A 13,502-nucleotide genomic window follows, 5' to 3' on the forward strand; every position below is an offset into this window, starting at 1 on the left:
TCCCAGTCTGCCTCTGGCGAGGTGTCCTCGGGCGTCAGGACTCCCATATCCAGGTCGATAGGCAGCTTACCAGGCCTCGCTCTCATTAGGTAAGCCGGGGTACAGTTGGTAGAACCTACAGGGATGTGGTTGTATAGGTCCACCAGATCAGGCAGCTTCTCAGGCCACAGACTGCGTTCTTCCAGGGGCAATGTTTTCAGGAGGTCTATCACCACCTGGTTCATCTTCTCGCAGAGTCCATTAGTATGTGGGTGATAGGGCGTTGTTCTAATCTTCGTGCAGCCATACAGGTTGCAGAACTCCTGGAAGACTTTCGCTTCAAAGGCTGGCCCTTGGTCTGTCAGCACTTGGTCCGGGTACCCGTGTGGACGGCAGAAGTGCTGCTGGAAGGCTCTAGCTGCTGTTTGAGCCGTTAAGTCCTTGACCGGGACCACCACCAGGAACCGGGAGTAATGATCTACGATTGTGAGGGCGTAGACATACCCAGATCTGCTTGGAGCCAGTTTCACATGGTCCAGGGCTACCAGTTCCAGTGGCTGTCGGGTGATGATGGGCTGCAAGGGAGTCTTCTGGCTGGCACGGTCCTTCCTTCTTAGGTGGCACGGTCCACAGTCTCTGCACCACCTCTCGATGGCTCCTCTCATGCCTACCCAGTAGAACCGTTCACGCAATAAGAACTCCAGCTTCTTCCACCCGAAATGTCCTGCTCCGTTGTGGTACGCCTCCAGAATCATAGCCGCGTCTCGTCTGGGGACCACTACCTGCCAGGTCAACTCATGCGTTCGAGAGTTAACCATTCTCCGGCACAACTTCTCCCTGTAGAGGAACAGCCTACTTTTCTCCTTCCACAGTTGCTTAGTCTCCTCTGGGGCGTCTGGGTCCAGACTGGCATCGGCTTGGGTCAGCATTTCCTTCACCAGACGGACTGCGGGATCACTGTCTTGCGTCTCCGCCCAGTTGTAGTGGGGCAAGGGATTGAACGTCGCGGAGCGCCTGCCCTTCACACGGTGGGAATACAGGGTAATCCAATGACGGTGGAACGCAGGGAGCTCAACTTCTTCCAGATCTTCTGGATCTTCCCCTACGTCCGGTAAGTTCGGCATTCAAGACAGGGCATCCGCGTTGGCATTGGAGCGTCCTGCCCGGTATTTGATGGTGAATATTTGATGGGTTCATGCATTGGTGGTATAGTGGTGAGCATAGCTGCTTTCTAACCAGTTGACCCGGGTTTGATTCCCGGCCAATGCAATACTTATGTAGTTTTATTTCTGGCATATCATACATTTTACAAACTATTTTGTAATGTTAGTGCAGAAAATGTAAAAAAAAAGCTGATCCTGTAAGCATTGGTGGTATAGTGGTGAGCATAACTGCCTTCCAAGCAGTTGACCCAGGTTCGATTCCTGACCAATGCAAAACATGGGTGTGTTTTTTTTTCAGGCACGTCATAATTTTTACTAACAATTTTGTAGGGTTAGTGCAGAAAATGTGAAAAAAATGCTGGGTACCTTAAGCATTTTTGGTATAGTGGTGAGCAAACCTGCCTTCCAAGCAGTTGACCTGCGATTGATTCCTGGTCAATGCAATACTTATGTGGGGGTTTTTTTCCTGGCACGTCTTACGTTTTACTAATAATTTCGTATTGTTAGTGCAGAAAATGTAAGAAAAAAACATGGCTTCTGTAAGTGTTGGTGGTATAGTGGTGAGAATCGCTGCCTTCCAAGTATTTGACCCGAGTTCGATTCTCAGCCAACGTGTGAATTGTTTTTCACATTTGGTGATGCTTTTAGTCTGTTTTAATTTTTCGTGTTAAGTCTCAGGCTCTTCTTTCTTCTTAGAGTTTAGCAACCACGAAAATGAGAAAAAAATTGAAGAGAATATTTCTTAGCTTTTTTTCAACTGTCTCATCTAACTGATCTTCTGCTCTTCAGTTGTTGATTAAACACTTTGTAGGGTTAGTCTCCAATACGAAATCAATGTCAGGGTTGGCATTGGTGTTATGCTGGTGGGTGTAGTTGCTTTTAAAACAATAGGCCATAGTTTAATTCTTGAAGAACGCAATGTTTTTTTGCATTTGGTGGTGTTTGGACTCTTTTTCACTTTCTGTGCTAAGGCTTATGCTTTTATTTCTTTCTTGGTAACACTTTAGCTACCTTAGTTGGCAAAAAGCAAAGCTAATTGAGAGAATTTGTAGGCAGAGGTGGAAAAGCTACATAACTGATTCCAAAAACTCCTCTGTCTTTAGAGTTAGTGTTAAAAATGCCAAAAATGGCAGAGGTCTTTAGGGGGAATTTGGTGCTGCTGTTGACTCTTTGTAATCTGTTTGAGCTAAGGCTCATAGTGTACTTTCTTTCTTGGTAAGAGTTTAGTTACCTTATTGGCAAAAAAGTGAAAATAATTGAGAGAATTGTAAGAATTGGTGGAAAAGCTCCATAGCTGATTCACAAGAATTCATCTTTGAGTTTTGGACAATGCTTTGCCTTGTTTTTAAACTTTTCAGTAATTGGCTCTTTCAAGACATATTCAGTCCTCCTTTTTTAAGTAAAACTTTAGCAGATTTAACAGCCATAATCCCAAACCAGTCAAGTTTGTTCATGCATTGGTGGTATAGTGGTGAGCATAGCTGCTTCCCAAGCAGTTGACCCGGGTTCGATTTCCAGCCAATGCAATACTTATGTAGTTTTATTTCTGGCATATCATACATTTTACAAACTATTTTGTAATGTTAGTGCAGAAAATGTAAAAAAAAAAGCTGACCCTATAAGCATTGGTGGTATAGTGGTGAGCATAGCTGCCTTCCAAACAGTTGACCTGGGTTCAATTCCCGGCCAATACTAAACATTGGTGTTTTTTTTTTCAGGCACGTCATACTTTTTACTAACAATTTTGTAGGGTTAGTGCAGAAAATGTGAAAAAAATGCTGGGTACCTAAAGCATTTTTGGTATAGTGGTGAGCAAACCTGCCTTCCAAGCAGTTGACCTGCGATTAATTCCTGGTCAATGCAATACTTATGTGGGTTTTTTTTTTCAGGCACGTCATACTTTTTACTAACAATTTTGTAGGGTTAGTGCAGAAAATGTGAAAAAAATGCTGGGTACCTTAAGCATTTTTGGTATAGTGGTGAGCAAACCTGCCTTCCAAGCAGTTGACCTGCGATTGATTCCTGGTCAATGCAATACTTATGTGGGGGGTTTTTTCTTGGCACGTCTTACTTTTTACTAATAATTTCGTATTGATAGTGCAGAAAATGTAAGAAAAAAACATGGCTTCTGTAAGTGTTGGTGGTATAGTGGTGAGAATCGCTGCCTTCCAAGTAGTTGACCCGAGTTTGATTCTCAGCCAATGTATGAATTGTTTTTCACATTTGGTGATGCTTTTAGTCTGTTTTAATTTTTCGTGTTAAGTCTCAGGCTCTTCTTTCTTCTTAGAGTTTAGCAACCACGAAAATGAGAAAAAAAATGAAGAGAATATTTCTTAGCTTTTTTTCAACTGTCTCATCTAACTGATCTTCTGCTCTTCAGTTGTTGATTAAACACTTTGTAGGGTTAGTCTCCAATATGAAAGCAATGTCAGGGTTGGCATTGGTGTTATGCTGGTGGGTGTAGTTGCTTTTAAAACAATAGGCCATAGTTTAATTCTTGAAGAACTCATTGTTTTTTTGCATTTGGTGGTGTTTGGACTCTTTTTCACTTTCTGTGCTAAGGCTTATGCTTTTATTTCTTTCTTGGTAACACTTTAGCTACCTTAGTTGGCAAAAAGCAAAGCTAATTGAGAGAATTTGTAGGCAGAGGTGGAAAAGCTACATAACTGATTCCAAAAACTCCCCTGTCTTTAGAGTTAGTGTTAAAAATGCCAAAAATGGCAGAGGTCTTTAGGGGTAATTTGGTGCTGGTGCTGACTCTTTGTAATCTTTTTGAGCTAAGGTTCATAGTGTACTTTCTTTCTTGGTAAGAGTTTAGTTACCTTATTGGCAAAAAAGTGAAGATGATTGAGAGAATTGTAAGAATTGGTGGAAAAGCTCCATAGCTGATTCACAAGAATTCATCTTTGAGTTTTGGACAATGCTTTGCCTTGTTTTTAAACTTTTTAGTAATTGGCTCTTTCAAGACATATTCAGTCCTCCTTTTTTTAAGTAAAACTTTAGCAGATTTAACAGCCATAATCCCAAACCAGTCAAGCTGGTTCATGCATTGGTGGTATAGTGGTGAGCATAGCAGCTTCCCAAGCAGTTGACACGGTTTCGATTCCCAGCCAATGCAGTACTTATGTAGTTTTATTTCTGGCATATCATACATTTTACAAACTATTTTGTAATGTTAGTGCAGAAAATGTAAAAAAAAAAGCTGACCCTGTAAGCATTGGTGGTATAGTGGTGAGCATAGCTGCCTTCCAAGCTGTTGACCCGGGTTCAATTCCCGGCCAATACAAAACATCGGTGTTTTTTTTTTCAGGCACGTCATACTTTTTACTAACAATTTTGAAGGGTTAGTGCAGAAAATTTGAAAAAAATGCTGGGTACCTTAAGCATTTTTGGTATAGTGGTGAGCAAACCTGCCTTCCAAGCAGTTGACCTGCGATTGATTCCTGGTCAATGCAATACTTATGTGGGGTTTTTTTTTTCAGGCACGTCATACTTTTTACTAACAATTTTGTAGGGTTAGTGCAGAAAATGTGAAAAAAATGCTGGGTACCTTAAGCATTTTTGGTATAGTGGTGAGCAAACCTGCCTTCCAAGCAGTTGACCTGCGATTGATTCCTGGTCAATGCAATACTTATGTAGGGGGGTTTTTCTTGGCACGTCTTACTTTTTACTAATAATTTCGTATTGATAGTGCAGAAAATGTAAGAAAAAAACATGGCTTCTGTAAGTGTTGGTGGTATAGTGGTGAGAATCGCTGCCTTCCAAGTAGTTGACCCGAGTTTGATTCTCAGCCAATGTATGAATTGTTTTTCACATTTGGTGATGCTTTTAGTCTGTTTTAATTTTTCGTGATAAGTCTCAGGCTCTTCTTTCTTCTTAGAGTTTAGAAACCACGAAAATGAGAAAAAAAATGAAGAGAATATTTCTTAGCTTTTTTTCAACTGTCTCATCTAACTGATCTTCTGCTCTTCAGTTGTTGATTAAACACTTTGTAGGGTTAGTCTCCAATATGAAAGCAATGTCAGGGTTCGCATTGGTGTTATGCTGGTGGGTGTAGTTGCTTTTAAAACAATAGGCCATAGTTTAATTCTTGAAGAACTCATTGTTTTTTTGCATTTGGTGGTGTTTGGACTCTTTTTCACTTTCTGTGCTAAGGCTTATGCTTTTATTTCTTTCTTGGTAACACTTTAGCTACCTTAGTTGGCAAAAAGCAAAGCTAATTGAGAGAATTTGTAGGCAGAGGTGGAAAAGCTACATAACTGATTCCAAAAACTCCCCTGTCTTTAGAGTTAGTGTTAAAAATGCCAAAAATGGCAGAGGTCTTTAGGGGTAATTTGGTGCTGGTGCTGACTCTTTGTAATCTTTTTGAGCTAAGGCTCATAGTGTACTTTCTTTCTTGGTAAGAGTTTAGTTACCTTATTGGCAAAAAAGTGAAGATGATTGAGAGAATTGTAAGAATTGGTGGAAAAGCTCCATAGTTGATTCACAAGAATTCATCTTTGAGTTTTGGACAATGCTTTGCCTTGTTTTTAAACTTTTTAGTAATTGGCTCTTTCAAGACATATTCAGTCCTCCTTTTTTTAAGTAAAACTTTAGCAGATTTAACAGCCATAATCCCAAACCAGTCAAGTTGGTTCATACATTGGTGGTATAGTGGTGAGCATAGCAGCTTCCCAAGCAGTTGACACGGTTTCGATTCCCAGCCAATGCAATACTTATGTAGTTTTATTTCTGGCATATCATACATTTTACAAACTATTTTGTAATGTTAGTGCAGAAAATGTAAAAAAAAAAGCTGACCCTGTAAGCATTGGTGGTATAGTGGTGAGCATAGCTGTCTTCCAAGCAGTTGACCCGGGTTCAATTCCCGGCCAATACAAAACATCGGTGTTTTTTTTTTTCAGTCACGTCATACTTTTTACTAACAATTTTGAAGGGTTAGTGCAAAAAATGTGAAAAAAACGCTGGGTACCTTAAGCATTTTTGGTACAGTGGTGAGCAAACCTGCCTTCCAAGCAGTTGACCTGCGATTGATTCCTGGTCAATGCAATACTTTTGTGGGTTTTTTTTTCCTGGCACGTCTTACTTTTTACTAATAATTTTGTATTGTTACTGCAGAAAATGTAAGAAAAAAACATGGCTTCTGTAAGTGTTGGTGGTGAAGTGGTGAGCATAGCTGCCTTCCAAGCAGTTGACCCAGGTTCGATTCCTGGCCAACGCTGGAATTGTTTTTAACATTTGGTGATGCTTTTAGTCTGTTTTAATTTTTCGTGTTAAGACTCATGCTCTTCTTTCTTCTTAGAGTTTAGCAACCACGAAAATGAGAAAAAAATTGAAGAGAATATTTCTTAGCTTTTTTTCAACTGTCTCATCTAACTGATCTTCTGCTCTTCAGTTGTTGATTAAATACTTTGTAGGGTTAGTCTCCAATATGAAAGCAATGTCAGGGTTGGCATTGGTGTTATGCTGGTGGGTGTAGTTGCTTTTAAAACAATAGGCCATAGTTTAATTCTTGAAGTACTCATTGTTTTTTTGCATTTGGTGGTGTTTGGACTCTTTTTCACTTTCTGTGCTAAGGCTTATGCTTTTATTTCTTTCTTGGTAACACTTTAGCTACCTTGGTGGGCAGAAAGCAAAGCTAATTGAGAGAATTTGTAGGCAGAGGTGGAAAAGCTACATAACTGATTCCAAAAACTCCTCTGTCTTTAGAGTTAGTGTTAAAAATGCCAAAAATGGCAGAGGTCTTTAGGGGTAATTTGGTGCTGCTGTTGACTCTTTGTAATCTGTTTGAGCTAAGGCTCATAGTGTACTTTCTTTCTTGGTAAGAGTTTAGTTACCTTATTGGCAAAAAAGTGAAAATAATTGAGAGAATTGTAAGAATTGGTGGAAAAGCTCCATAGCTGATTCACAAGAATTCATCTTTGAGTTTTGGACAATGCTTTGCCTTGTTTTTAAACTTTTTAGTAATTGGCTCTTTCAAGACATATTCAGTCCTCCTTTTTTTAAGTAAAACTTTAGCAGATTTAACAGCCATAATCCCAAACCAGACAAGTTGGTTCATGCATTGGTGGTATAGTGGTGGTTATAGTGGTGAGCATAGCTGTTTCCCAAGCAGTTGACCCGGGTTCGATTCCCGGCCAATGCAATACTTATGTAGTTTTATTTCTGGCATATCATACATTTTACAAACTATTTTGTAATGTTAGTGCAGAAAATGTAAAAAAAAAAGCTGACCCTGTAAGCATTGGTGGTATAGTGGTGAGCATAGCTGCCTTCCAAGCAGTTGACCCAGGTTCGATTTCTGGCTAATGCAAAACATTGGTGTGTTTTTTTTTCAGGCACATCATAATTTTTACTAACAATTTTGTAGGGTTAGTGCAGAAAATGTGAAAAAAATGCTGGGTACCTTAAGCATTTTTGGTATAGTGTTGAGTAAACCTGCCTTCCAAGCAGTTGACCTGCGATTGATTCCTGTTCAATGCAATACTTATGTGGGGGGTTTTTTCCTGGCACGTCTTACTTTTTACTAATAATTTCGTATTGTTAGTGCAGAAAATGTAAGAAAAAAACATGGCTTCTGTAAGTGTTGGTGGTATAGTGGTGAGAATCGCTGCCTTCCAAGTAGTTGACCTGAGTTTGATTCTCAGCCAACGCATGAATTGTTTTTCACATTTGGTGATGCTTTTAGTCTGCTTTAATTTTTTGTGTTAAGTCTCATGCTCTTCTTTCTTCTTAGAGTTTAGCAACCACGAAAATGAGAAAAACATTGAAGAGAATATTTCTTAGATTTTTTTCAACTGTCTCATTTAACTGATCTTCTGCTCTTCAGTTGTTGATTAAATACTTTGTAGGGTAAGTCTCCAATATGAAAGCAATGTCAGGGTTGGCATTGGTGTTATGCTGGTGGGTGTAGTTGCTTTTAAAACAATAGGCCATAGTTTAATTCTTAAAGAACTCATTGTTTTTTTGCATTTGGTGGTGTTTGGAATCTTTTTCACTTTCTGTGCTAAGGCTTATGCTTTTATTTCTTTCTTGGTAACACTTTAGCTACCTTAGTGGGCAGAAAGCAAAGCTAATTGAGAGAATTTGTAGGCAGAGGTGGAACAGCTACATAACTGATTCCAAAAACTCCTCTGTCTTTAGAGTTAGTGTTAAAAATGCCAAAAATGGCATTAAGGGGTAATTTGGTGCTGGTGCTGACTCTTTGTAATCTTTTTGAGCTAAGACTCATAGTGTACTTTCTTTCTTGGTAAGAGTTTAGTTACCTTATTGGCAAAAAAGTGAAAATAATTGAGAGAATTGTAAGAATTGGTGGAAAAGCTCCATAGCTGATTCACAAGAATTCATCTTTGAGGTTTGGACAATGCTTTGCCTTGTTTTTAAACTTTTTAGTAATTGGCTCTTTCAAGACATATTCAGTCCTCCTTTTTTAAGTAAAACTTTAGCAGATTTAACAGCCAAAATCCCAAACCAGTCAAGTGGGTTCATTCATTGGTGGTATAGTGGTGAGCATAGCTGCTTCCCAAGCAGTTGACCCGGGTTCAATTTCCAGCCAATGCAATACTTATGTAGTTTTATTTCTGGCATATCATACATTTTACAAACTATTTTGTAATGTTAGTGCAGAAAATGTAAAAAAAAAAGCTGACCCTGTAAGCATTGGTGGTATAGTGGTAAGCATTGCTGCCTTCCAAGCAGTTGACCCTCGTTCAATTCCCGGGCAATACAGAACATTGGTGTTTTTTTTTTTCAGGCATGTCATACTTTTTACTAACAATTTTGTAGGGTTAGTGCAGAAAATGTGAAAAAAATGCTGGGTACCTTAAGCATTTTTGGTATAGTGGTGAGCAAACCTGCCTTCCAAGCAGTTGACCTGCGATTGATTCCTGGTCAATGCAATACTTAAGTGGGTTTTTTTTTCCTGGCTCGTCTTACTTTTTACTAATAATTTCGTATTGTTAGTGCAGAAAATGTAAGAAAAAAACATGACTTCTGTAAGTGTTGGTGGTATAGTGGTGAGAATCGCTGCCTTCCAAGTAATTGACCCGAGTTCGATTCTCAGCCAACGCATGAAATGTTTTTCACATTTGGTGATGCTTTTAGTCTCTTTTAATTTTTCGTGTTAAGTCTCAGGCTCTTCTTTCTTCTTAGAGTTTAGCAACCACGAAAATGAGAAAAAAATTGAAGAGAATATTTCTTAGCTTTTTTTCAACTGTCTCATCTAACTGATCTTCTGCTCTTCAGTTGTTGATTAAATACTTTGTAGGGTTTGTCTCCAATATGAAAGCAATGTCAGGGTTGGCATTGGTGTTATTCTGGTGGGTGTAGTTGCTTTTAAAACAATAGGCCATAGTTTAATTCTTGAAGAACTCATTGTTTTTTTGCATTTGGTGGTGTTTGGACTCTTTTTCACTTTCTGTGCTAAGGCTTATGCTTTTATTTCTTTCTTGGTAACACTTTAGCTACCTTAGTGGGCAAAAAGCAAAGCTAATTGAGAGAATTTGTAGGCAGAGGTGGAAAAGCTACATAACTGATTCCAAAAACTCCTCTGTCTTTAGCGTTAGTGTTAAAAATGCCAAAAATGGCAGAGATCTTTAGGGGGAATTTGGTGCTGCTGTTCACTCTTTGTAATCTGTTTGACCTAAGGCTCATAGTGTACTTTCTTTCTTGGTAAGAGTTTAGTTACCTTATTGGCAAAAAAGTGAAAATAATTGAGAGAATTGTAAGAATTGGCGGAAAAGCTCCATAGCTGATTCACAAGAATTCATCTTTGAGTTTTGGACAATGCTTTGCCTTGTTTTTAAACTTTTTAGTATTTGGCTCTCTCAAGACATATTCAGTCCTCCTTTTTTTTAAGTAAAACTTTAGCAGATTTAACAGACATAGTCCCAAACCAGTCAAGTTGGTTCATGCATTGGTGGTATAGTGGTGAGCATAGCTGCTTCCCAAGCAGTTGACCCGGGTTTGATTCCCAGCCAATGCAATACTTATGTAGTTTTATTTCTGGCATATCATACATTTTACAAACTATTTTGTAATGTTAGTGCAGAAAATGTAAAAAAAAAAGCTGATCCTGTAAGCATTGGTGGTATAGTGGTGAGCATAGCTGCCTTCCAAGCAGTTGACCCGGGTTTGATTACTGGCCAATGTAAAACATGGGTGTGTTTTTTTTTCAGGCACGTCATAATTTTTACTAACAATTTTGAAGAGTTAGTGCAGAAAATGTGAAAAAAATGCTGGGTACCTTAAGCATTTTTGGTATAGTGGTGAGCAAACCTGCCTTCCAAGCAGTTGACCTGCGATTAATTCCTGGTCAATGCAATACTTATGTGGGTTTTTTTTTCCTGGCACGTCTTACTTTTTACTAATAATTTCGTATTGTTAGTGCAGAAAATGTAAGAAAAAAACATGGCTTCTGTAAGTGTTGGTGGTATAGTGGTGAGAATCGCTTCCTTCCAAGTAGTTGACCCGGGTTCGATTCCTGGCCAACGCATGAAAACGCATGAATTGTTTTTCACATTTGGTGATGCTTTTAGTCTCTTTTAATTTTTCGTGTTAAGTCTCAGGCTCTTCTTTCTTCTTAGAGTTTAGCAACCACGAAAATGAGAAAAAAATTGAAGAGAATATTTCTTAGATTTTTTTCAACTGTCTCATCTAACTGATCTTCTGCTCTTCAGTAGAGATGAGCGTTGTTCTACTTTAACTGTTCGCCAATCTCAAATTCGAGCTGTTTTGGGCAGTGTTTGAGCCGTTCGGCGAACACGAACAATTTGAGAAAAATTCGGCTGTTCGAGGTTATGTTCGATAACTGTTCGTGCACCAAAATCATAACTGGATTTTTTCTCAGTAATGATGAAAATTAATGTTAATACGCAGTTTGAGTGTACAGCGGGGTGGGGGGAGGGGCAGGGGATGGATCTCTGCAGGAACAATGAAGATCTCCATTTTTTTTTCTCTTTCCCGCATTTGCAGTGGGGAGGTGCAATCTGTCAGCCCATCAGCAGCGCACACACGGAGCGAAGTGCTTTTTTTCACACAAGCAAGGGCATGTGTCATTGGCAGTGTATGTCACATGTCCTTGCCCTATAAGACCAAGCCATTTTCCCCGTCGCCACCATTTTCTCACTGCTGCAGCTGCGTGTTAGACGGCACCGCTCTTGCTGTGTGCGCTATACCTTGTTAATTTCAAGCCAATTTTCACACAAATCTACAGATAGCTTGGGAGTAGGGAATAGTTGTGATTGCAGTCCTTGTAAGGACTAGGTTACAGCATTTCCTACGACTTTTATCAGGCAGGTCTGTGCTCTTAAATAGATAGATTGTGGGAGTAAAGACTAATTGTAATTGGAGTCCTTTTCAGGACTAGGTTACATCAGTTCCTATCAGTTTTTGCCAGGCAGGTCTGTGCCAGTGCTGTGCAAGTTTTTTTCACAGCATTTGGCTGAATCTAGCAAAGCTAATCCTTTTTGGCCTATTGCAGAGTGTGTTAGTCAGTGGAGTAGCCTATCTGTGTTGCAAGATATACCACCTGTGTATAGAATACCAATTTTTTTACTGCACCTAGTGAAGTAAAATCTTTTGGGCATAGCATCATTCTATTAGTCCATCTATACTGACCTCCATCAGGTTGCAAATTGAATATAATTTTTTTCTGCATCTAGCTCTGAAAAAATATTGGGCTTCTAGCTGTGTGTGGGACTTGTTGTATTAGTCCATCTATACTGACCTCCATCAGGTTGCAAACTGCATATATTTTTTTCTTCATCTACCTCTGAAAAAATATTGGGCTTCTAGCTGTGTGTGGGACTTGTTCTATTAATCCATCTATACAGACCTCCATCAGGTTGCAAACTGAATATATTTTTTTCTGCATCTACCTCTGAAAAAATATTGGGCTTCTAGCTGTGTGTGGGACTTGTTCTATTAATCCATCTATACAGACCTCCATCAGGTTGCAAACTGAATATATTTTTTTCTGCATCTACCTCTGAAAAAATATTGGGCTTCTAGCTGTGTGTGGGACTTGTTCTATTAATCCATCTATACAGACCTCCATCAGGTTGCAAACTGAATATATTTTTTTCTGCATCTACCTCTGAAAAAATATTGGGCTTCTAGCTGTGTGTGGGACTTGTTCTATTAATCCATCTATACAGACCTCCATCAGGTTGCAAACTGAATATATTTTTTTCTGCATCTACCTCTGAAAAAATATTGGGCTTCTAGCTGTGTGTGGGACTTGTTCTATTAATCCATCTATACAGACCTCCATCAGGTTGCAAACTGAATATATTTTTTTCTGCATCTACCTCTGAAAAAATATTGGGCTTCTAGCTGTGTGTGGGACTTGTTCTATTAATCCATCTATACAGACCTCCATCAGGTTGCAAACTGAATATATTTTTTTCTGCATCTACCTCTGAAAAAATATTGGGCTTCTAGCTGTGTGTGGGACTTGTTGTATTAGTCCATCTATACTGACCTCCATCAGGTTGCAAACTGAATATATTTTTTTCTGCATCTACCTCTGAAAAAATATTGGGCTTCTAGCTGTGTGTGGGACTTGTTGTATTAGTTCATCTATACTGACCTCCATCAGGTTGCAAACTGAATATATTTTTTTCTGCATCTACCTCGGAAAAAATATTGGGCTTCTAGCTGTGTGTGGGACTTGTTCTATTAATCCATCTATACAGACCTCCATCAGGTTGCAAACTGAATATATTTTTTTCTGCATCTACCTCTGAAAAAATATTGGGCTTCTAGCTGTGTGTGGGACTTGTTCTATTAATCCATGTATACAGACCTCCATCAGGTTGCAAACTGAATATATTTTTTTCTGCATCTACCTCTGAAAAAATATTGGGCTTCTAGCTGTGTGTGGGACTTGTTCTATTAATCCATCTATACAGACCTCCATCAGGTTGCAAACTGAATATATTTTTTTCTGCATCTACCTCTGAAAAAATATTGGGCTTCTAGCTGTGTGTGGGACTTTCTCTATTAGTCCATCTATACTGACCTCCATCAGGTTGCAAATTAAAAATAATTTTTTTCTGCATCTACCTCTGAAAAAATATTGGGCTTCTAGCTGTGTGTGGGACTTTCTCTATTAGTCCATCTATACTGACCTCCATCTGGTTGCAAATTAAAAATAATTTTTATCTGCATCTAGCTCTGAAAAAATATTTGGCCTTCTAGCAGTGTGTGGGACTTTCTCTATTAGTCCATCTATACTGATCTCCATCAGGTTGCAAATTAAAAATAATTTTTTTCTGCATCTACCTCTGAAAAAATATTGGGCTTCTAGCTGTGTGTGGGACTTTCTCTATTAGTCCATCTATACTGACCTCCATCAGG

General features: G+C 39.0%; 1 non-coding gene across 1 annotated transcript; it reads left to right on the forward strand.

The window, feature by feature from the left end:
* Window positions 1–1,176: 1,176 nt before the first annotated feature.
* Window positions 1,177–1,248, forward strand: TRNAR-UCU (transfer RNA arginine (anticodon UCU)). Its single transcript has one exon. It is a non-coding gene; the product is annotated as a tRNA-Arg (tRNA).
* Window positions 1,249–13,502: the final 12,254 nt, after the last annotated feature.

Source organism: Phyllobates terribilis, unplaced genomic scaffold (assembly GCF_046119375.1).
Source record: "Phyllobates terribilis strain yellow unplaced genomic scaffold, ASM4611937v1 Scaffold_3__8_contigs__length_932513732, whole genome shotgun sequence".
Taxonomy (NCBI): Eukaryota; Metazoa; Chordata; class Amphibia; order Anura; family Dendrobatidae; genus Phyllobates; species Phyllobates terribilis.